Here is a 25,995-nt window from a genome sequence, read left to right on the forward strand (position 1 = left end):
CCCCCCCCCGTGAAACGCATGCCGCGCTCTGAGCTGCATCCAATCAGAGCTGCAGCAGTGAGTGCGTCATCCTGTTCTTCCCCAGTGATTTGCTTGCTGGCGCCATTGAGAGCAGTGCCTCGGAGGAGAGCTGAGGCAGGACAACATAAGCCCTCCCCTGAAAATAAGCCCTCTGGTGTTTTTCTTTCCAAAAAATTTAATAAGACAGTGTCTTATTATCGGGGAAACATGGTAGAATCTAGATTGGATCATACATTCATTGAAATTCAAAGGAGAGGTTACTTAAGTGAAGAGTTGTAGAGGGAAAATCTAGAAATGGCAATTAGAGAGGAAGCAGTATTCTAACTCCCATCATGACCAGTGAGTTTGGGGTATGAGGGAAATTCCTTAACTCAAAGGTCCTAAGATCCTCCCCAAGAGTAATTCCTCCCATCCAGGTCCATTTGATTAGAGGTCAGTAAACTGAGAGGCAAGGTTAGAAGATAAAAAATTTTAATTAGCATCAGTTGATGGGCTTTTGTGGTGTGATAGTAATGGAATATGAAGATTCCCCTGTATTGGCTTGGTTTTCAAATTGATTGTGTTAAAACCCAGAGCTTGTTAATCCCACCTGTGGGATGGACTTGTTGACATGAAAAGAGAGTCCTGAACTAGGAGGAGCTGGTGATGTAGATTTGGAGAGATACAGGAGAGAGGCAGAAGAACTTTTTGGAAGCAGCACCCTCGTGGAGGCAGAGAGAGACTGAGAGGATTGCTGAGGGCCACTTTGAATTGCCCTGGACTTTTGAGACCTGCCCCCAGAGCTGCCAAGGACTGAGGAGACATGGCTGTTTTGCTGGTATTTTGTCTGTCTGTTTTGATGTTGTTTTGCCAGATTTGTCCACTGGTGAAAGTCCTGTTGTTGAAGAAGTCCTGGAACCTGGCTGTTGGTTAAGAGCTCCTGAGACTGTCCTGCAGACAGAGAGTGAATACTGTCCACTGGTGAAGGACAGTGCTGTTGTTGCAGAGGTCTGGGAACCTTTCTGTTGGTTAAGAGCTACTGAGACTGTTCTGCAGACAGAGGATGAATTAATGAAGAGACTGGCAATGTATCTTGTGGCCTTGCTAAGCTTTGTCTCCCTAGGAACAAAGATTGCTGAGAACTTGCCTCCTGTCAAGATGAAGAAAAGACCTCCATTTGGGTATTAAGTGCTGTGCTTAAACTTTTTGTAACTCTGGGGTAGATTCAATTGTGATCCAGGGGTGGGGAACTTTTGACCTTTTTGTGTTCTGTGCTTGAACAAATGAATGTACTTTACTTATGATTGGAAACTAATCTCCATTTGAGAAGAGGGGCTTTGTGATGGACTAAATGAAGGTACAGCCTAGGGGTGGAGTAGTATTTAGAACAGGGACTTTGTAATTGATTGAATGAGTGGAAGGTCCTGGGGTGGGGTAGTACTTGGAGATTATTTAATCACCCTTAGTAAATGCTGTATTTTGAATGATGTCATATTTTGATCTTCTCTGTTCTTAATTTGTCACTGAATAAAATGGAGAGCACCTATGCTGGTATTTTAAACCTTGGGAAGTTGCCTTTGCTTGGCATTACATTACATGTGGTCAGCCAGACACTGAACTAGGAGAGATACACACATTTAGGGTTTTACATTGACTCAGGGGACATTGCTGACAGATCCAAGGAGCCTATCCCAGAGAGAATACTTAGCCACTTCCCATATTTGGGAGACTGACAGAATGTCAGCTGATTTAAAAGAGAATGTCTTAACTTTGGGATTAGAATTTGTTAATCTAGAGTTGCCAAAGACCAGCTTTGTTCTAGGGAGCATGTTTTCTCTGTAGTTAATCTCATTGGAATATTCAGGTGGATCTGGAGATAAGATGGTGGGATCTCTCCTTCTAGATAGAATCAATGGACTCATTCTGTTGTTGAATAATAGACTGGAGGTCTCTGTTTTTTCATCTCTCTAACTGTTTCTTTGACCTCTACCATTACTTTTTCTAGGGAGAAGATATTTTCTAGTGTTGGAAAGAGTAGCCAATGATATCCTGTCAGTAGGAAGAAACCTTCTCTCAGTGAATGCAAGAAGATGGAAGGAGCAAGAGAGGAAAAGGTTTAAGATAAAAGCAAGTTTGTTACCGATGGATTAGGCATTCCAAAGATCACAGTCTTTGAGTTAGTTATCTAATAGTATAAGGTGAGCAGCAAGGCTGGGCCTTCTCACTAGATGGAGATTACATGCAGGATTTTTACCAATTATTGAGTTGATGGTAGAGTAAAATCATCTTAATGCTTAACGTGTTATCTATGTGAAAAATTATGGGAGCAGATAACCATTCACCAGGGATATTGTAATAATGTTAGATGATCCCTCTAGCTCTTTCTGAGTCTGAGATCTCATTATTCTATGACAGCTTAAGTTAAGTTATTGGCATAGCCAGATTTCTGGGTATAAGCACTTCCTGGATGAATAGCTAATATTAAAATGCTAACAGTTTGATACTGCTATGAATTTGTGATTTTTCCCAAGGGGAAGGGGTATTAATAATAAATAATAATTACTAATAAATAATACTTCTTCCATTCATCAAAACTCATCTGTGCCTCCTCATCATAGACAATTTTGATCTGTTGTTGTTTAGTTGTTTTTCAGTCTTATGCAACCTTCCATGACCCCATTTGAGGTTTTCTAGGCAAAGATTCTAGAGTGGTTTAATATTTCCTTCTCCAGCTTATTTTACAGATGAGGAAATTAAGGGAAAGAGGGTTAAATGACTTGTCCAGGGTCACACAACTAGTTAGTGTTTGAGGTGGTATATGAACTCAGATCTTCCTGACCCTAGGTCTGGACTCTATCTACCATGCCACCTAACTGCCCTTTTTGTCTATGTTCTTCATAAATCCTCTATAGAGTAGCTCTCTACCCCAATGCCTTATAAGAGCTAGGGTGGTGAAATGAATCAATTGGGAAGACCTGAGTTCAAATCTAGCCTCAGACATCCTAGCTGTCTGATACTGGGCAAGTCCTTCAACCCTGGTGTGCCCAGATTTTTCTTGTTTGTAAAATGGGGTTGGTAATAGCACCAACCCCCCAAGGGTTGTTGTAAAGATCAGATTGTTGAGCATAATGGAGCGAGACAGAAGATCCCTGAGATTAAAATTGGAAGTAGATTTTAATACCGAGGGACTGCCAGGGTCACATACCCAAATCAGACAGTAAATTGGCATGAACAGTATGCCGGTTTCTAAAGAGATTACAATAGTCAGGTTATGTAAGCTGAAACTACAATCAGTGATTGGTCAGTGTATATTTGAATTTTCCTGAGTTTTCCTAGGCTGAGGTACAGGGAACCCAGAATGGATGGAGATGGAGCAGGGATTTTACTTTAGGCTGAAACCCCCACCCACTGATCAATTAGGAGAGGGAAGGGTAAAAGTTATGCTAAAATGCCAGCTTAAAGGTCAATGGAAGGGAAGGGAAGGTGTAGTTGTTGCTTACAGATCAATTAAGGGAATAGAAGGTGGGGTTGTGCTCAACACAGATAAGATTTGCAAAGTTTGTTATAAATCTTAAAGTGCTGTACAAATGCTAGTTACAGTTATCATTTTATTTTTTACAGATAATGGTGTAGCAGTCTGGTTGTCCAGTTGTCATCATTCATTATTGATACATGACCAGGTCACCTCCTTTTTCCAACCCTACATGTTCTTTATGAGCTCTTTCACGATACTTTTTGATGATGTCATCTTTGGTTATATATTTCAGCCTATATATTCTGCCTTTCTTTTGCCTTTTGGGTGAGCTACAATTTTGATTCTTCTGGGATCATAATGTCCCATGCATGATTCATGGCCAGACAGCATATCATATTACCCTATAAGACGACTACATAACATCACTAGTATTACAGTAATACTCCATCTTCAGTTAGAGAATAAAGTACAAAATACTAAATTTGAAAGTCCATTATTATATACAACATTTTTAAAGAAATGTAGTTTCATTATTTGTCAAGTACAATGTACATTATGAACTAAGATAAAAATGACTCCTAATAAGTAAAATTAGCCACTAATGAAAAATTATAATTCACAATAGTCTATCTAATATCAAAATGTATCACAAGCATAAAATTCTTATAATATAAAGAATTAGATACTAAATGAAGCTGAGGGAATCTCTAATTTCTTGAATACTTTTTAAATGTCATTTTATCATCTTAGACTGGATTCCCTTTATTCAAAAGACCCTGAGAATTATCAGGAAAGAATATTGTTTTGAAGCATTTACAAAAAACACAAAAATCACATATATTATGTCTGAGTTCTTGCAAATTTTGAATTGGTGGGACCCACATTGATAGCATTTAACTGTGTTTCTTCCTGGGATACCTTACCCAGTCCCATATGACTCAATTTCCAAGATTATCTAAGGTAGCCTAAGGAATCCTGGCAATAGAAAAGTATTAGTAGGGTAATGTAAAAGCCTGTGGCAAAATTAAAACCTTGCACATAACTAGAGGAACTATCCATCCGTGGAATGGGCATATTAGTGTAAATGAATCGAGTTAGAAATTAATGAGGTCAATTAACTGAAATGATTATAAATCTGATAAAAATCACATACCATCTTCCTTTTGTTGACGTATATACTGCTTGAATGAATACCATTAGGACTTTGGAGTAGCAAGACTGAAAAATATGTTGATATTTAACATTTAATACATCTAGTCCATGTGAAAGCTGCAACAAGTATGGAGTTGATCACTAGGTAAGGCCCTTGGAATAAGTTGTGGTAAGTGATGACTGGAATGGAAATGGGGAAAAAGGATCTGGACTTAAGCCTTTTCAGAAAAGAAAAAATTCAAAGATAATTTTTGAACTTTACATACTATATCTTTTAAAATAGAATAAAAATCCAACCTAAATTCCTCATTAAAAGATTGGTTGCCCTTTGATTTTTCTCTCCCTAACTCACCTGTTCTCAGCTGATGACCAAAGTCCCACTTCAGAAAGCCTTTTCCATTTCTCCTAAATTACAGTGCCTTCCCTTCACTGATTATCTTACATGTACCCTGTAGACCTCTTGTTTGTATCTAGTGATTTGCATGTCATGTCCTCCATGAGGTTGTGAGCTCCCTGAGAAAAATACTATCTTTTGCCTTTCCTTGTATCCCTTGGGCTTAGCATACAGCCTGATGCATAGTAGGTTCTTTTAAAATGTTTATCGACTGGCTGACCCATGAACATCGACACAATCAGATTCATTGCCTGTAGGCCACATTTATCACAGTGCAGCGTTCATCCATCAGTTAGGGAATGGCTAAAAAAGTTATGGTATATGATTGTGATGGAACATTATTGTGTTTTAAGAAATAATGAGCAGGATGCTTTCAGAAAAACCTGGGAAGACTGATATGAACTGATGTAAGTGAAATAAGCAGAAGCAGAAGAATATTTATTCAGTAACAGCAATATTGAACAATGATCAGCTGTGAATGTCTTGGCTATTGTGAGCAATACAATGATCCAAGATAATTCCAAAGGACTGATAATGAAAAATGTTATCCACCTCCAGAGAAAGAAATGAGAAAGTCTCAACGCAAATCAAAGCATACTTTTTTTTTACTTTCTTTTTTCCTCGGGTTTTTTTTTTTTGGTCTGTGTTTTCTTTTGCAACATAATATATTTTGCATGATTTCATAAGTATAATTTACATCAAATTGCTTGCCTTTTCAAGGGAAGAAGGGAAGGGAGGGAGAGAGAAAATGTGGAAGTCAAAATCTGTTTAAAAAGAATGTTAAGCGAGTAAGAGCACCAGCTCCAGTGTCAGAACGACCTGGAGATCGAATCCCGGGCTCAGACACTTAGCACCCACCCAGAAACACCTGGCTGTGTAACCTTGAGCAAGTTACTTAACCCCAATTGCTTAGGGGCGGCCAGGTGGCTCAGCGAGTAAGAACATGGGCTCCAGTGTCGGGATGACCTGGATCAAATCCCGTCTCAGATACTCAGCACCACACCCAGCAATAACTGGCCGTGTAACCTTGAGCAAGTTACTTAACCCTGATTGCTTAAAAAAAAAAAAATAAAAAGAATGTTAAAAAAATTTTACATACAATTGAGAAAAATGAAATTAAAAAAAAGGAAGAAAGAAGTGTAGCATTCAGAAAAAGGACTATAATAAGAGTTCTATTGTACCCTGCCCAAGTCAAAATACAAAAGAACTGAAATATTGCACACACATCTGTCTGCCAAATTTTAAGGGAAACACTGGCAACCTATAACAAAATCACCAGGATGCTGAGAGGCCTAAAAGCTATGGCAAATGTGATTTGGTTGAAGAAGTTGGTGGTGTTTAATCTAGAGATGAGGAAATTTGGGACAGGAAGAAGAAGATGATTACTCCTTGAGATCACTGCTTCTGTTTCTGGGTAGCCATTTTAATAGGTGGTCACTCCTGATGCATTTGCAGCTTTCTGTAATCCACAGAGAAGAAAACCATCAATTAATTAATCAATAATAACATTTACACAGTGCTTTAAGGTTTGCAAAGTATTTCATAAATATTATCTCATTTGATCTTTACAACAACTCTGGGAGGCAGGTGCTATCATTACTATTTTACAAATAAGGAAATCTAGGCAGGCAAACTTGAAGTGACTTACCTGAGTCACACAGCCACTAAGTGCCTGACACCATATTTAAACTCAAGTCTTCTAGATTCCAGGTCTAGTGCTATATCCATAGTATATATATTTTGGCCAACAGATGATGCTACACTTATTCCACCAGACCAATGGTTACATAAGAAGCTAATTGGGATACCTGCATGGGTTTTTCCAATGGATAGGATATATCCACTGCTTCTCACACTTATTACAAATACAACTCCCTTCTCTTGCTTCCCTAAGCACATCTAAACTCAGGATGTGGGGCCAGTTGATCCTAGGTTCTATATAGATCTAGAAATCTGGCCTAATATATGCTCAAAATTCACGAAAATGGGAAACTCTGATCCCTGTTTTGAGCCTTCACCCAAGTTTAAAAAAAAAGTCTCACTCTCATTTATGAGTGACCTCATTTATTTAGATAATCAATGGCCACGTGATTTAAAATTTTTTTAATTTAATTTAATTTTCCAAACCTCTGAGAAAGTGTGGTGTAATAGATGGATAGCCCCCCTATAGACGAGAAGACCTGGGTCCAAGTCAGTTCTAGAAAGTATTCCGGGGGGGAGGGGGCGGGAAACCACATTTGGTTAGTTACCTGAACCCCCAATGCTTTAAGCAACTAATTAAAACAACAAATTTCATAGAAGGGCTGACCTGCATTGATAAAGGGAGTTTCTATTAGCAAGTGATTAAAGGTCTAGTCCCTCTCCCATATGGTTCCTCTAGAGAGGCTTCCAAATAGCAAAACTTCAAAGAAACAACTTCACTCACTTGTGGAAACACATTAAAAACTATATTTTTTTGTTTCTCTAGAAATATTAAGAAATAACAGATTTTTAGCTTAAAAAAACCCTCTTTCTAGACTTCTTTGTTTGAAGGTAAGTTAACAGGAGACAAAAAGACATTTCATAAGGAATTAGATTAAGGGTAAAAACCAGCATTTGAATAAAAAAGTAACTTTGTCTTCCCCACCCAGGAAGAGATAAGGTTATTTAAAAAAAGGTTTATTAAGTTTGGTCTCCTCTTGGTACAATCCCCAGAATCCATTTGTGCTATGACCTTTCTTCATTGAATCCTTTTGAGAAAAGATTAAGATAGGCGTTTGTTTACTCCACTGGAACACATCAGAGTAGAGATCAGAAGAGTTACTATTATTTTGGAATATTAACCCTTAACCTGCATTTTAACATATTATGATCCTTTCCTTATTCACAATTCCTATAAATGTTACCTGAAATCATTTTGTGATAGAGAGACATATATGTCAGGGCATGACTGGAGAGGGAGAATAGTGGATAAGGGGAGACCTCTCAGTTACTCTTCTTAAGAAGAGGGTCCAGGAAAATAGTATGGCAGAAACTAGGCGTCAACATCTTACACTGTATATCAAAATAAAATCAAAATGGCTACATGATTTAGATATAAAGGCTTATACTATAAAAATCTGGAAAGACTCATATGAACTGATGCTGAGTGAAGTGAGCAGAACCAGGAGAACATTGTACACAGTAACAGTCACATTGTGATATGATTAACTTTGATAGACTTCTCTCTTCTTAGCAATGCAGGGATCTAAGATAACTCCAAAAGACTTATTATAGAAAATGATAGCACATCCAGAAAAAGAACTATGGAGTCTGAATGCAGATTGAGGCATAACATTTGCTCTCTTTTTTTCTTTTTTCGTTTGTTTCTTTTTTCTGTGGTTTCTCTCATTGGTTCTAATTCTTCTTTGCAACATAACTAATGTGAAAATAAGTTTAATATGAATATATATGTGGAGCCTATATCAAATTGCACATCATCTTGGAGTGGGGGTAAAAGAGAGAGATGGGGAAAAAATCTGGAACTCAAAATCTTATGGAAGTGAATTTTGAAAACTAATAATCAATCAATTAATTAATTTTTTTTTTAAAGAAGAGGGTCCAAGTCAACTATGTCATCACCCCTCACTAGTAGGTACCACCCCTCCCTCTCCCCCTCTCCCTTCTCTCCCCCATTTCAGTTTCTTTTTATGTATTGTCTTTCTCCTTTAGCTTGTGGGATTCTTGAGGACAGAGACTGTTTTTTCCTTTCTTTGTATCCTCAATGTTACAGTGTTTGGAATATAGTAAGTGCTTAATACATGTTTATTTATTGAAGGACATGGAGGAATTATGTTATTTAACATATCTTTCTAAGCTAGAAATGGCTTCAATATTAGATCAGTGTTAAATAAAATTGTTTCTGGCAATCTTGTGCCTAAAACAAAGACTACAGTCAGTTCTGCTATAATGTATGTTTTGAAAATGACAGTCTATTCCAATGCAATTGATTTACTAGGGAACATTTTAAGCATAACTCATAAGCAAAACAGTTTTAATTTAAGTTTGCTTCTGAGAGATTTCTTCCTGAGAAACACTGAGATAACTAAGAAAATTGAACCACTTCATAGTAACTCACAAATTGCCACCCCTCTGGACACCCCCTTCCACAACCAAACTTCAGGTCTTTGTCTAAGTGTACTGACATATTTGTCAGTACATATCTTATAATGCACATCATATGATACGGTACATCTTCTGATATAATGGAAGCTGTGGGCTGAAGAGTTTCAGTTTGCCCAGCTTGCTCATCCAACCAAAGAGGTTTCCGGTCAGCTGGAAAGGCCCACTGGCCTTTATGATACACTGGTTAAGTAGATAATAATATTTCTTATTTAATGTCATGTCCATCATATTCCTTTCTAATGCTGAACCATATCACAGCACCTAGGACTTTGGTAGTAACAACTTTCTTTTATGAGTCTTCAATAGCTGTGGCTCCTGAAGAGGTCAGGGGCTCAGCAATTGCAAGGGAGGTGTCAGGTCATGCATCTGTCGGTTGCTCAAATCAGGCTGGAAAGGGGTATGATGGTGTGCGCACCCCAAAACTGTGTGCAACAGAAATCCTTACCCAAATAATACACAGAGGCTTCTCAAGGTAGGAAGCAGAAAAGAATGGTTTATTATGATCTTGAGAAAGGGTCACCCTCCTGACAAATGGTCAGGGAGAAGAAGTAGTTTACAAAAGGAAATGGTGAAGTTATAAAGCCCTAACACGGAATTCTCCCCCACCCCCTTTCTGACCCTTTTCTTCCACTGGCTGAAAGTCAGGTGCACAATCTAAGCATGGCAATCTACCTCAAGTGCTGGAACAAGGAAACAGTGACCACCTAATGTACATTTGAGAAAGCACTTCTGTCTTTATTTAGCATATTTTATGCTGAGGTATCACTGAGGAGAGGGGTGACTCCCTATTGCTCTGAGTTTGGAGTCCTTGTAAATAATGTGATCTCCTGTGAAGGGGAACTTGGGCCTGTTTCCCATGAAAAGCCTTACTAGATTTTAGAGTATAGTCTGAGAAGTTTTCACTTCTTTCACTCAGTGGGGTAATAGATAGGGGTGATAGAAAGTGGGATACTGTTATTCCCAGGACTTGTGATCTTAGGATCCTGGACTGTCTTCCCTGGGGTCTGAGGGGAGCTGGTGGTCAAGGTGCTGGCAAGGGCTGCCTTATCTCCCCCTGAGGAATACTCAGCAGGATAATGGCTATGAAGACAGTTGGAATCAGGTCCAAGTGCTCAAGGAGGTGCAGCTCAGAGCCCTCAGAGCTCTAGGACTGTATCTAGCAGCGATGATAAGATCAAAGGAATGGTTTGTTTAGGTTGTTGGAGACAAGGGTGTGTTTGTAGGCAGCTGGGAAGGAACCAATAGAGGAGAGGTCATTGTAGTTGATCTAAGCCAGATGACCTCAACTTATTTAGAGCAACTATGTTCTTCTTTATTATCTCCTCACCAGCAAAAGAGTTTCCCCGAAAGAGTACTAGCACTACAATCAGAAGACTTGGCATCTAGTCATGGCACTCTTGACAGATATGCCCTGTCTAAAACCATTCATTGGTTCTGTGAAAACACAGCACTGGATAAAACAATGTAATGGGTTACCTAGAATTCAGATATAAATAATTAAGTCTTTAAGACACTTGTGACCATATAATTTTTTTCAATTTTTAAAATTAAAAAAATTAACAAATAGCTACCTACCCCCCATTTCCTTCTCTTTGTTGGAAAAAAAAAAAGGAATACAAAACCCTTGTAATAAATATTCATGGCCAAGCAAAGCAAATCCCCATATAGGTCACATCCAAAAATATATATCTTTATCTGAGTCTGTCACCCCTTTGTTAGACAGTGGATGACATGTTTCATCATCTGTAATGTAATGCCAAGCAGAGGCAACTTCCCAAGGTTCAAAATACCAGCATAGGTGCTCTCCATTTTATTCAATGACAAACCAAGAACAGAGAAGGTCAAAACATGACATCATTCAAAATACAGCATTTACTAAGTGTGATTAAATAATCTCCAAGTACTACCCCACCCCAGGACCTTCCAATCATTCAATCAATTACAAAGTCCCTGTTCTAAATACTACTCCACCCCTAGGCTGTACCTTCATTTAGTCCATCACAAAGCCCTTCTTCTCAAATGGAGATTAGTTTCCAACCATAAGTAAAGTACATTCATTTGTTCAATCATAGAACACAAAAAGGTCAAAAGTTCCCCACCCCTGGATCACAATTGAATCTACCCCAGAGTTACATCAAGTTTAAGCACAGCACTTAATACCCAAATGGAGGTCTTTTCTTCATCTTGACAAGAGGCAAGTTCTCAGCAATCTTAGTTCCTGGGGAGACAAGGCTTAGCAAGGCCACAAGATACATTGCCAGTCTCTTCATTAATTCATCCTCTGTCTGTAGAACAGTCCTAGAACCCCTGAAAACATTAGCAAAACCCTCTCCCAGGATTTCTGTAAACATACAACAAGAAAATCCTTCTTCAGGGCTTCTGAACCAACAGAAAGGTTCCCAGACCCCTGCAACAACAGCACTGTCCTTCACCAGTGGACAGTATTCCCTCTCTGTCTGCAGGACAGTCTCAGGATCTCTTAGCCAGCAGCCAGGTTCCAGGACTTCTTCAACAACAGGACTTTCACCAGTGGACAAATCTGGCAAAACAACATCAAAACAGACAGACAAAGTACCAGCAAAACAGCCATGTCTCCTCAGTCCTTGGCAGCTCAGGGGGCAGGTCTCAAAAGTCCAGGGCAATTCAAAGTGGCCCCCAGCAATTCTATCAGTCTCTCTCTCTGCCTCCACGAGGGTGCTGCTTCCAAAAAGTTCTTCTGCCTCTCTCTTGTCTCTCCAAATCTACATCACCAGCTCCTCCCACTTCAGGACTCTCTTTTCACATCAAAAAGTCCATCCCACAGGTGGGATTAACAAGCTCAGGGTTTTAACACAATCAGTTTGAAAACCAAGCCAATACAGGGGAATCTTTAATTGCCATTACTATCACATCATCTGTCCTCTGGAATTGTGGTTGGTCATTGCATAGATTTGAGTTTTTAAGACTTTTAAAGTTGCTTGTCTTTACAATGTTGTTATTACATATTACTTTCCTGGTACTGCACATTTTACTCTGTGTCAGTTCATACAAGCTTTGCCAGGTTTCTCTGAAACTATCCTCTAATCATTTTTTATGGCATAATATTCCATTATATTCATATACCAAAACTTCTTCAACCATTCCCCCAATTTATGATCATCCCTTAGTTTCTAATTCTTTCATTTCACAAAGAGATCTGCTGTAAATGTTTTTGTACATATGGTTCTTTTTCCTCTTTCTTTAGTGTATAGGACTTATAGTAGTATTGTTGGGTCACAGCTTAATGTCTTCAGGGACATAGTTCCAAATTGTTTTCCAGAATGCTTGAACCAATTCATAGCTCCTCCAAAAGTGTGTTCATATACCAATTTTCCCATAGTCTCTCCAATATTTGTCATTTTTCATTTTTGGGTCATTTTTTGCCCATCAAATGAGTGTGAGGTAGAACCTTATAATTGCTTTAATTTGCATTTCTTTAATTATTATTGATTTTGGAGCATGTTTTCATAAATAACTATTGATAGCTTAGATTTCTTTCTCTGAAAACTACCTATTCATATCCTTTAATCCCTTATCAATCACAGAATGACTCTTATTTTTATATATTTGAATTGGTTCCTTATATAACTTGAAAATTAGAACCTTATCAGAGAAATTACTGCAAATATATTTTTCTCAGTTATCTGTTTCCATTCTAATTTTAGCTACATTGGTTTTGTTTCTATAAAAACTTTAATTTTATATAATTAAAACTATCTGTTTCCTCTTCCATGATCCTCTCTACCCCTTATCTGGTCACAAACTGTTCTCCTCTTCATAGATCAGAAAGTTCATTTCTTTCTCTCTACTCTAATTTGTTTATTATGACACCCATTGAGTATGTGGTACTAGTTATTGATCTATACTTAGTTTCTGCCAGTCTTCTTTCCAGTTTTCCTAGCATATCTAATCTTTAGAATGGAATATTGATTCACTCCTATCCACTTCCCCTTTCACCACCCAGAAGTTCCAGGGATTTTAACCTAATAGTAAGGCTAAGGAGAGAGTTGCTTATGGACAAAGCTCTTCACACATGTCCTACTTGTCCATGGTGGCTGTGGGAGCATGGAGTTCAGTTATTATTCCTCACAGGCTCTGTGGTGGTCAGGAATGTGTGTGTGTGTGTGTGTGTGTGTGTGTGAGACAGAGAAAGAGAGAGAGAGGGAGGGAGAATAAAGTTTGGCATGGGATTTCAGATTTTGAAAGCTAGTAATGTGATGATACCCAAATAGAAACTAAAGAGACCCCCACCCCTGAAAAAAAAAAGACATGATTGAGAAAATATCATATCAATAGTAATGATTCCAATTCCACTTTTTGCATCCTGTAAATTTTTCAATATAGTTTTAATCCATTGAGCCCATAAGAACACAGGTATTGTCACAACTGATGGCACTAATAATCTTCTTTAATACCTGCTTCTGCAGTTTAAAATTTAAAAGGAGTATAAAGAAGAACCTGAGATAAATGGTTTGAGGTGAGCAATACAAAGATAACAATTAGAGGAAAACAACTCCCTCTATCTCCTCAGGTTGCCCTACTGTACTGCAGCATAAGATTTGATCACCTACTCATTACTTCAGCCTGGCTAGCTGAAGAAATCATTAATGCTCAGGTCTCAGAAGGCAGTCATTTTAGTCACTGCTCATTGGAATCTCTCCCCAGGAAAAATTTATTTTTCTCAGTTGTAAACTGCCCCCTGTCACTGACCATCTCACTCTTCAAGTTTCCAAGCCATAGTTCCCTACTTTTCCTTATCCTAAAACAGAAATCTGATAGAAATTGTTTTATTGAGAGTCATGGTTTCTCTCTTGGAATTTCTCTTTTTCCCTAAGCTATGCTACTTTAACTACACACTTTGATCTTTAACTACACACTTGATATCTGTAAAAAACATTGGCCCAATTACTGGTTAAATATTTATTGAATATTCCTAGTACCTTTAGTATAAAAACATTCAGAAGACACAACCCTTGATTTAAAGATATCTGAGATCAGCAAGCATTTCTTGAATACCTACTATGAACCCATTGGAGATGATGAGGTCATCAAATGAAAGAATGTAGAGAAAAAAAGAGGACCCAGGTCTGGGCCTAGGAAGATCCATGATTAGTGGGTGTGACATTTAGAAGATAACACCAAGAAGGGCAGACAGAAAACCAAGAGAGAAAAATGCCAGGAAAACCCAGAGAAGAGAAAGAATGTGGGAAGAGAGGATGGTCAAATAGCTAAAACTCTCTTTCATGCATGTCTAAAATAGAACTCATTTTCTTTCTCCAAAACCCACCAATTTTGCCTTTTCTGTCAAGAACACCACTATGCAGAAACCTCAGTATCAGACTCAACTCCTTACTTTTACTCATCACACATGTCCAATCAGTACCAAGTCAATGTTTTTCTGGCAATATCTGGAAACAGTTTTATTTATTTTTTAAGCAATCGGGGTTAAGTAACTTGCTCAAGGTTACACGGCCAGTTATTTCTGGGTGTGGTACTAAGTATCAGAGCCCAGATTTGATCCCAGGTCATCCCGACCCTGGGGCCAGTGCTCTTACTCACTCTCCACCTGGCCGCCCCTGGAAACAGTTTTTTTTTATGTGTCTTCAAATGCTTTGATAGCAGCGAGTAGGCCTTTGTATTTTTCTGCAATCTTTGTGTCAGGGATTCTTACCACATAAAAGACTCAGGTTCACTTTAGGAAATTTCTCATATCTCTATCTTAAAGCCCCCACCCAGAAAAATCAATGTGCTGATGCCAATTCTCCTTGCAAGGTCACTACTCACAAAATTAAATGTAATATGGGTGAGGATTACCTTACCCTTAATGAGAGCTTTCAAATGCAGCTTCAGGTCCACAGTGATGAGGGCCTGCTGTTTATTGGAGAAAGCATGAACTTCCTATGGAGACTTTTATTTAGATGCAGGCATCACATCAGGTGGCATGAACCTGAAAAAAAAAAGAAAAAGAAAACGAAGAGAAAGAAAAACAATAAGAAAAAAAAGGAGACAGGAAGCAACATGAAGAAAGGATTGGATTCTGTGTCTGAGGAGGGCTGGAGTGCTTCTAAACTGCCAGAGAAGGCAGGGAAACTATGGTCAGAATGGAGAGGCAGAAGGGGAGGGGATCCCTCAGCATCTCCAAAACCAGGAGTACCTGGAAGAATCCTGCTAATGCCAGAGCCAAGCCATGAAGTTTCAGCAGGTTCAAACCTGTCTTCAAAAGGTAACATATCTATTATAATAATAATAGCAATATTACTAGCTAATTAGTAGACAGCTAGGTAGTACAATGGATAGAGTACCACTGAGGCTGGAGTCAGGAAGACCCATGTTCATAAGTTCAAATCCAGCCTCAGACATTTACTAACTGTGTGAACCTGGGGAAGTCACTTAACCCTGTTTGTCTCAGTTCCTCATCTCTAAAATGAGTTAGAGAAGGAAATGGCAAGCCACTTCCATATCTTTGCCAAGAACACCCCAAATGGGATTACAGGGAGTAGGACATGATTGAAAAGATTCAAAACAATCACAAAAATAGCATATTATGTGTCAGGCACTGTACCACCAACAACCCTTGGAGGTAGAGATGCTATTATCATCATCTCCATTTTGCAAATGGGGAAACTGAGACAAATAGAAATTAAAGGACTCGCTCAGGATCACATAGCTGACATGTGTCTAATGGCAGATCTGAACTCTGGCCATCCTGACTCCAGGCCCAGTATTCTATCCACTGCACTGCTATGCTGTGCACTCATAGTGTTAAAAAGAAAATGAAGAATTGATTGGGTTTTCCCACTCTCTCTTTCTTTTTCCCAAAATAATTTTTTTTTATTTTGAACTTAAATACATAATAAGAAAATAAAACAAAACATATTATAAACTTAAATATTAAAACAAATACAAAATAAGAAAAGAAAAAAACCCGTTGCCATGTGCATAACAGACTGTGAGGATTAAAAGCAAAGAATTTCCATTTCAAGAAAGCCTATAAAATAAACACTATGCATTGTGTTCAAAGCTGTCCATCTTTTTTTTCTTCCTTGTAAGTTTTCTTTTGTTCTCTGCTGTGTACTTTTTACTTGGTTCTTTTTCCCTCCTTCCTATTCTCCCTCCCCCGAGAAGGCTACAATTAAGCATGGACATAGACAAAGAGACAGAGAGACAAAAAGATAGATAGATAGATAGATAGACAGACAGACAGACAGACAGACTTACATATACACATACATACAGACATTTACTTAGATATCTATAATCATATATAGACACATATACTCATATATAGACATGTGTATTCACATGCCTCTATGTAAGACCATACTATACTTTTTTTTTGGCTTTTTTTTTGGAGGGGGGAAGGCAGGGCAATTGGAGTTAAGTGACTTGCCCAAGGTTACACAGCTAGCAAGTGTTAAATGTCTGGATTTGAACTCAGGTCCTCCCGACTCTAGGGCTGGTACTCTTCACTGAGCCACTTAACCCCACCCCCACCCCCATACTATAATTATTTGTCTTCTGTTTCCCCACTCTTTTATAAGTTTTCCCTGAGAAATTTCTGCCCAATCTCCACTCTAGGAAGATATTTGAGATTACAGATATTTGCATATGGGGCAGGGAATAATAGAATGATATTACTACTGCTTAATCCCATTTCTGGCTCTTTACACTACTTTTACATACTCATTAAATGTTTTTGCTATTGGATTAATGTCTCTTACAGATTTTGATAACCTTAAAAAGTCTTATTGGATGGGGACACCAGCTATGATTTGCATAATTACTCCAAACAGTAGAACACAGGCCCCCCCAAGTCAGGAAGACCTGAATTCAAATATGACCTCAGACACTTAATACTTACTAGCTGTGTGACCTTGGACAAGTCACTTAACCCAATTGCCCTGCCCTCCCCCCTCCAAAAAGCAAAAAAAGAAAAGTCTAAAAGTTCAACAAGTGGGCATAGTTCTCCATGATGCACTAGCTATGAACTACCAGACTGGGAACTTCCATACATTGAAGCTATTTGCCATTGCTTCAAAACCTTCCAACCCTGGTCTCACAAAAGTTTATCCAGGAGTCAATAGTTGCACCACCTCACCTCCGTTTTCTAAGAAACAACACTATGTTTACATATGTAAAAATTTTTTTTTATTTTTTGGGTGAAGGTTCCCATCATTTCTACCCTAGCAGCCGTTCCTTTTTTTTTTTAATATTTATTTATTTTGGGATAAAATTTCCTATCATTTCTATCCCAGAAACCAGTTCCTTTATTGGGGGGGGGGGAATAATAATCAAACTTTGGACATAATTTACCCTTGTTTGTTCCTCTATCTTTTAAAGCATGAAATTATTAGGAAGCTAATAAATGTATTAGCTGTTGTTCTGCTTTTGGCATAGAGTACACTCTAACAGATGCCTGAGCAATTAAAATAATTACTGTATATTGCCCCTTTGACAATCATCTGAACTGCAGACAGGGATCTGTTCCCTGACCTTTTCTTGCATTTCCTCTTTTTTGCCCAGGTAAAATATTCTGATGATAATATCACTGCTGTTTCTTCCTCTTCACCAGGTCTCTCTCCTCTGGTTCCTGTTTTTCCTCACTTGAGTATCTTGTTAATAGACAATGTTATTTCACTTCCACCATCCCCATCCTTTTAACTATCCTGTTTCTGTTGAATAAGGCATACCACTCTGGTGCCATATTCGCATCATGATATTATCCCACCAAATCTCAAAATTTGTCTCTTTACATGATTTTCTCTAGTTCATCCCTCTTGTTTACTCACATTTGACACGTCTGTATAGAGACAATTGAAGTCATGGGTTTTATTGTTTACTTGAATTTTGGCTTCTGTGAACTTTTGGGCATCTCTGTGCTTGGCATCTTGATACCTTCTGACTCCTACTAAGTATTGGCTATGTTTTAATCCATGATGCCTCTTCCACTTTTTTTTTTTAAAGAAATCAGGGTTAAGTAACTTGCTCAAGGTTACACGGCCAGTTATTTCTGGGTGTGATGCTGAGTATCTGAGCCCGGATTTGATCCAGGTCATCCCGACACTGGAGCCAGTGCTCTTACTCACTGAGCCACCTGGCTGCCCCCTCTTCCACTTTCTAAAAGCATTTTCTTTCTTTCAACTGTTCTATCAGGCACCTTATGGGGATGACTATGCGTGAGTCTTATACTTAAAGAAACAGGATGTAATTTCAAGGACTCCCCAGAAAGTACTTGTGACCAAAATAAAGCCACTCTCACTGACTTAGTAATGCATGAATTTCCATTGATTGAAATTCATTCCTTTGACTTAAAATTTTGTCTTCTCTTATTATGTAAATGTGGAATTTTATCAGTTGTTTACAGCTTAGCGTGTGTGAATCTATCAAATCCTTTCCAAAGACCTAGTTATTGAAGGGGGTCACAGAATATGAGTACACCAGGCAACTAAGTGCAAGAATAAAAAAGAAAATTTATTTTGGCAGAGCAAGTTATTACCAGCAGAGAGAAAGAACACTGAGTGAAAAGGCTGTGATTTCACCTTTTTTACAGTTTTCCTCATCCTAGAGATGATTTTTCAGACAAGAATGTTTTCATCCTCCAAGTAGCAAGCCCTTTGTTAGCGACTCTAGAATCAGTGAAGAGTTCTTTCCAACTGAAAGAAATGCTATTTTAAAGGAATAAACTTCAACAGATCTGCCAGCATTTCTATAGCGATCTTATAGGATATATTTGTGGAACCAACTCATTTGGTTTATGTGTTGGGTTCAATACAATAAGCAAGAGAATGTATTTAAGAAAACACAATGTGTATTTAAGAAATACACTTTGTGAGAGAAATGGTATTTTAAAAAAAACATATCAGGAAAAGCAGCTGGATCAGATCAAGTACATACTAAGAAATCCATGCTGAAGGGGACACATTTTTTAAGGCATTTAAAGGAACTGGTTCTCAAAGCTATCGGAAAGAGGAAAAAATTCCAAAGAAACAGAAAATATCACAGGGTGCTCACAAAAAGAACTGTATGTCCCACAGACGTCTTAGACTAAATATGCCCCAAAGTGAATTCATTACCTTCCCCTTCCCCCCACCCCAATCCCCAAATCTTGTTGTTGTTTCAGTTGTGTCCAACTCTTTGTGACCCCATTTGGGGTTTTCATGGCAAGGAGAGTAGAATGTTTTGCCATTTCCTTCTCCAACTCATTTTAAAGATGAGGAAACTGAGGCAAAATGATTTTGTACAGGGCCACATAGGTAGTATATGAGATTTAGTTTGGATCCAACTGGCACTCTATCTATTGCACCACTCATGTTACCACCATGCTCTCAGTCACCGAAGCTCACAACTAAGATATCGTCCTCATCTCCTCCTTCTCTCTCACTCCCCAAGAGTGCCAAGTCCTGTTTCATCTTCATAATTCCTCTCCCACTGGAACCCTTCTTTCCTTTGACAGCATCACTACTTGATTCAGGTCAGTTCAGGTCTTCATCACCTCACACCTGGACTATTTTAATAGTTTTTTTTTCTTGGTTTCCCTCCCTCATCTCTCCCAGCTCCAGTCATCTCCCACTCATCTATCAAATTGATCTCCCTAAAGCTCAGATCTGAGCATATCAGCCTCCTCTCCCCCTCATTCAATAAATTCTAGTTGCCCCTTATTACCTCCTATAAGAAGTCATTCTTGATCCCCCTCAGTATTAAAGCCTTCCCTCTGTTGATTATCTACCATATATTCTGTATATATCTTGTTTGTTTGTACTTGATTGGATCACTCTGTGAGCTCCTTGACAGAAGGGACAGAGTTTTCTTTTGGGTTCCCCCCCACCACCACTTTCTTGGCATTCCCAACACTCAGCACAATACCTAGCATGTAGTAGGTGTTTAATAAATGCTCATTGACTTGTCCTACCACAGTTTTATGCATTCATTCATTTGTTCATTCATTTCTCCTGTACTTACATGTCATCATGGTCTCAACTATCTCCACTACTGTCTCAGCTATATAATTTTTTTTTAAAGCAATCAGGGTTAAGTAACTTGCTCAAGGTTACACGGCCAGTTATTTCTGGGTGTGGTGCTGAGTATCTGAGCCCCGGATTTGATCCAGGTCATTCCAACACTGGAGCCGGTGCTCTTACTCGCTGAGCCACCTGGCTGCCCCTTCAGCTATATAATTCTTAACACAATTCTTAACAGGAAAAATAGAAGCTGAATTTCCTTACCCCCTTTTAACTTAGCTCATGTAAAATAAAACCTCTGGATAAAAATCTACCACTGACCAATTTGATTGGATTACAATTCTGCCTTTAACAAAAACAGAAACCTCTCTCTTTAGGAAGAAATCTGAAATATTCAACTGTGCTTTGGAGTGAAAGGGAAAGGAGAGTGGTGTTCTAATGAGGAAATCTGAAGAGTATTAAAATTGAGTCAGTCGTTAGAAGAGGCTTTTGTGAACTTGTTACAGGTTCTTCATTAGCAGAAGGCTTTTAAGAGAGTTTAAAGAGCTTTTTAATGCAAAATGAATAATTCATCGTTCCCATATTTTCTAAACATCTGACATCATTCATGAAATAAACAGACATAAAATCATTACTTGCTTCCAGTTTATCCAAAGATTTTAAAGCAACACGTCTGGATGAATCAGAAATTTCAGCAATTCATTTATTACCGTTTCCTTTTGTTTCCTACAAATGTAATCTCACACACAAAACCCATTTTATTACTGTGAGTAAACATGCTTGATTAACTCCTAACTTACTTGGAGTTCACAAGGCAATCCCAGTCTATTTGTAAAGCACAAATAACAGTCCTAAAGGCTTTTGACAAAGACCAGATTTCAGAGGAAACAAAACAAATGCAGAGAAAGAATCTTAATCTTCCTTAAACACTAAATGGCCCTCAGTCCAACACCTTTGAATGATTCACTCCATGCCACTAGAAAGCCACTTCAGAGGTGAAGACTTTCTACTTCCCCTGGCTTGATCGGAAGTCAACATTCACACAACCTTGTGCAGCATAGAGCCTGTATCTCCCCCAAACCAGACACACACACTACCCCAGCAATGTGAGTAATGGATTCTGTATCCTGAAAGGAACAGTTCAAATAGCCAATCAGTGAGAACACCAATATGAGACAATTGAAAAGCTAATGAGGTGAAAAACATTTCAATCGTTGAAGAGGGAAGAAAAAAAAAATTACTCCATCACCATAGAAACCAATATAGCCAAAATGATTCCTATTCCATAGCCACACATCAATTCTTTGGTAATAGGAAGAAATAGGAAGAAAGAAACTATCTCTTAGAATCCCAGGGTATACAACTGGGAAGGTGCCCTCAAGACATAATCTAGTGGGGTTTTTTAAGTCATTTTTCAGTCACATCTGATTCTTCAGACCTTTAGGGTTTTCCTGACAAAGGTACTGGAGTAGTTTGACATTCCTTTTCCAGCTCATATTACAGATGAGGAAACTGAGGCAAACAATGTTAAGTGACTTGCCTAAAGTTACATAGCTAGTATGTGTCTGAGGCCAGATTTGAACTCAGGAAGATGAGTCTTCCTGACTCTTTGCCTAGCACTCTATCCATGCCCTCCCATCTAGTCTACACCAACTTTAAGCTTTCTATTGTGATGAAAGAAATTTTGATTTCCATATTGGTAGGAGGAAGGAATAGAAATGAAACTCCTAGTCATGCTTCTGGATTCTTCAAATGCCTCCTCAAGACATGGCAGGGCTAGAGAAACAGTTTATCTGTACATCTGAACCATAGGGGGCAGTTGTGGTGTGGAAGGGAGAAACCAAGTGTTTGATCATGGGAGAGAAAGGTTCTACCGTGAGAAGCCAGTGTTTGATCACGGGAGAGAAAGGTTCTATCGTGAACTGAAACATTCTGGAGTCAAGCCAGAGAGCAGACAGGGCAAGAGAGTAGCCATCTCTCCTTCTGGTCTCTCCCAGCTAGAATCATGAATCAATGATACTTATTTCCCCATACTCTTTAAAGAATACTATATACCACCCCCTTCCCCTTCACCACCTTCCACATTTTGTGATTTCTTGCCCCCTTCAAAACTAACTACTTTTAAATGTTTTTTATTAAAAGCTTAATATTGAATACCAGTGCAACCAACTAGACTTGCCTAGCAGCCATTTACATTTAAATTAATTTCAATGTATGAGATATAACACTATCTCAATCATCCCTCCAAGTCAGAATTCTTTCTCCTTTCAGTTTCATTTTCTTTCCCTCATATGATCCCAGTTAGCATGCACTCCATTATTTTAATTCTAATATTTTTCTTTTTTACTTTGAGTTATTTCATTAAGTTCTTTCCACATTTCCTTTATAACAGGGCACTGGAAGTCAGTTTTGATAGCAAAAATGAAACCCCTAGCATCTGTCTCTTTAAGCTCCTGGATTCATTGAATTAGTACAATAATAAAGGTCAGTCTGTTCTTCATTTTCTTCCTGGCAACTAGGTAGTGTAGTGGAGAGAGCCTTGGGCCTAAAGTAGAGATGATGAGTTCAAATCCAGCCTCAGACATTTAGTAGCTGTGTGATCCTAGGCAAATCATATAACCTGCTTGCCTGTTTCCTCAACTGTGAAATGGAGATAGCATCTACCTTGTGCGTATCAATTGAGATATTTTTAAAGTTTAGCACAGTGCCTGGTACTTAACATACACTATATAAATGATTGTTCCTTTCCTTTCTTGAAAAAGGGGAGAGTAGAATTCTCCTGGAGAGTGAGCAAAGGGAAGCAGTAGAGACAGCACCTGAGGAACTGCCACCTCCTCCCTACCATGATGGGGGGGAAGGGTAAGGACTACTAAACCATATAGATACCATCAGATGAGAGAGGCTGTAGCTTCTTGAATGAAGAATGATGATGATGGCATTTCCTCCTCTCCCATTTTCATTTACTCTTCCTCTCTTAGGGAGGTTTAGGGGGTGGGGACCAGAAAAGGGAGGAGAGAGGAAGAAGTTTTCTTTGTTGCTGACCTCTCTCAGCCCACAGTCCTATTCCGATGCTCCTTCTCTTGTGTCTAAGCACTGTATCTCAGAATGTCCGAATTCTGTTCATGCATGAATGTATTCCTTGGTTCTTGGCTGTAGCATGCTCATTATCCATTTCTGCACAGCTGAGAAGATATTTGCAGCATACACTGCTGTCTCCAAGAAGCAAAAAACCACACTAACGATTTCTGCTCCTGCTTTATGGTTCCAAGCAGCAAGTACTATAGAGACAATAAAGAAGAAGAAGGTGCTGGATCCACCATTAACCAAATCTGTAATATTCCAGTTGATATGTCGAATCCTTGTATGAAGACTGAGATTGAACATAAGCAGCAAAATTCCAGTTGTTACAAATGCTTTGCAACTCAGAAATTTGAAGAAATGGAGCCTTCACTCAGGGAACATTCCATGATAGTTTCTAGGCAGATGAATGCAATCAGGGCCAAAATCGCTTGGGCGAGCTTCAGGTAGCCCTGGGGACACGGGTGACCTAGGTGGTCAGGATGGCAGCAGAGGCTGCCTAGCCCTTAGCACTAGCTCAGGAGTTCCGTGGTGGGCTAGGAGGGGCTGCTAGCCCGGGAGATGATGGAGATGCTTGGGGTGTTGTTTGCTCCTCATGCTGACCACCCTCTGATGGCCCAGTCAGCCTGGCCTGACAGCCTCAGATGCCCTGAGCCACAACATTGGATCATCTACACTGTCACTGCACCCTAAGACACTCCAGGACTTACCTACGGACCATTGGACTTTGTCACCTAGCCTAACAGTACACCATGAGGATTCGTGGGCTTTCCATCAGTCATTTACCTGAATTTGTGTGTGTGTGTGTGTGTTTTCTCTCCTGATTTGGAGTTTGAGCTTCTGAGAGAAGACTGTCTCGCTTTTTCCATTTATGTCTTCACTGTTTATAAGTACTGTGCTTGGCACATTTTTTTAAGGGAGCAATCAGAGTTAAATGACTTGCCCAGGGTCATATAGCTAGGTAAGTTCTTAATAAATGCTTTTACATTCATTCATTTGCTATGATTTTCTAAGTAAATGATGTCAGTTTAGTAGTAACTGTCATAGACAGTTAGGTGCTACAGTGGATTTATAATCAGAAAGACTCAAGTTCAAATCCTGCCTCAAACACTTCTTAGCTTTGTGAAGCAGGGGCTTTATTTTTCTCATCTGTAAAGTGGGGATTATAATAAAGTCTACTTCACAGAGTGATTGTGAGGATTAAATGAAATACAGTGGGTACAGCACTCTTGAAACATTAAAGTGCTATATAAATGGTAGCTTATTATTATGTCCTCAGTAAATATAGATTTATGTCTTTAATTTCATCCCCTTATTGCTATAGCCAACTTTTCTAGACCTATGTCAAATAATAGTGGGAAAAAGGGAAAATCTTGGCTTTACCTCTTTACGACGTATTGGGGAAATTTCCAGTGTTTCTCCATTGCATATAATACACATGCTTTTGGTTTAGACAGATACTTTTTTTGGTCTTTTTTTTTTGCTCTTTTGGAGGGGGAGGGGAGGGCAATTGGTGTTAAGTGACTTGCCCAAGGTCACATGGCTAATGAGTGTGTTAAGTGTCTGAGGCAACATTTGAACTCAGGTCCTCCTGACTTGAGGACAGATGTTCTATTAACTGTGCCACCTAACTGCCCCATCATTTGCTGTTTTTTAAAACTTCTTCTATGCCTAAGCTTTGTCAAGTGTGAGTGTTGTATTTTGTCAAAGGCATCTTCCACTTCTATTGAGATAATAAATTGGTTTAAAAATTTTTTTAATTATGATTATGTTACTTATTTGCTAATGTTGAATCATCTTTGCTCCATGGAATAAATCTAACTTCATTGTAGCAAATAATTATTTGGAAAAATTGCTGTCATCTTCTTTTTGCTAAGATTTTATTTAGAGTTTAAAATCATATTCATTAATAATATTCTTCTGTAGTTCTCTCTTTTGCTTTATCCTTATGAGATCACCTTTGTCTCATAAAAGGAATTTAATAGAGTACTCTCTTCATCAGTTTTTCAAAATAATTTGTACTTTGTAAGTTTTAGATGTTTTTGAAAGTTTTATAAAATTCATCTGTAAATCCATCTAGATCAATCTTTTTTTTTCCTTTAGTAGTTTCTTTGCAAGTCATTCGATTTCCTTTTCTGGGATTGGATTTAGATTTGTACTTTTGCTTGAGTCCTCTGAAAACTGAATAATATTTTTATTGTGTTATGGGCTCTAAGGATATACTTAGTACTCCTCCTAATGAGAAATTTTCAGCAAAACTAAAGGGGATAGAACACTGACCTCAATGTACCTCTTTCAGACTTGGACAAATATAACAATAACAAAAAACAAATAAGAAGTTAATGACCTGAATAGACATTTAAAAAACTTAGATATGCTAGAACTCTGATGACTTCTTGATGTAAAAATAAGGGAATATACTTATTCATAGTTGTGTGGGGTACCTTTACAAAAATTGACCATGTGCCATAGCATAAATAACTCATACACAAATGCAGAAAAGCAGAAATGCTAAACACATTCTTTATGGAGCACAATACAATAAAAAATTATAATAGATAATATGCTTTTGAAGAAATGATTCAAACTTAAATGGAAACTAAATGATTTGATCAATTTAAGCACAAATAATTAATGAATTAAAGAGAAATATAGAAAAAATAGATAATTTCATAAAAGAAAATGGCAACAATAAGACATCATATCAAAACTTTTGAGATGTAGTTAAAGTAATCTTAGGGGAAAATTTTATACCTCTAAACATTCTTGTTAACAAG

At 38.3% G+C, this 25,995-nt stretch overlaps 1 pseudogene; it reads right to left on the reverse strand.

The window, feature by feature from the left end:
- Positions 1-23,200: 23,200 nt before the first annotated feature.
- On the reverse strand, positions 23,201-23,939 carry LOC138144465 (CKLF-like MARVEL transmembrane domain-containing protein 4 pseudogene; annotated as a pseudogene).
- Positions 23,940-25,995: the final 2,056 nt, after the last annotated feature.

Source organism: Petaurus breviceps, unplaced genomic scaffold (genome assembly GCF_028583685.1).
Source record: "Petaurus breviceps papuanus isolate PSGF00001 unplaced genomic scaffold, PetGlider_PUasm1.0 90700, whole genome shotgun sequence".
Lineage (NCBI taxonomy): Eukaryota > Metazoa > Chordata > Mammalia > Diprotodontia > Petauridae > Petaurus > Petaurus breviceps.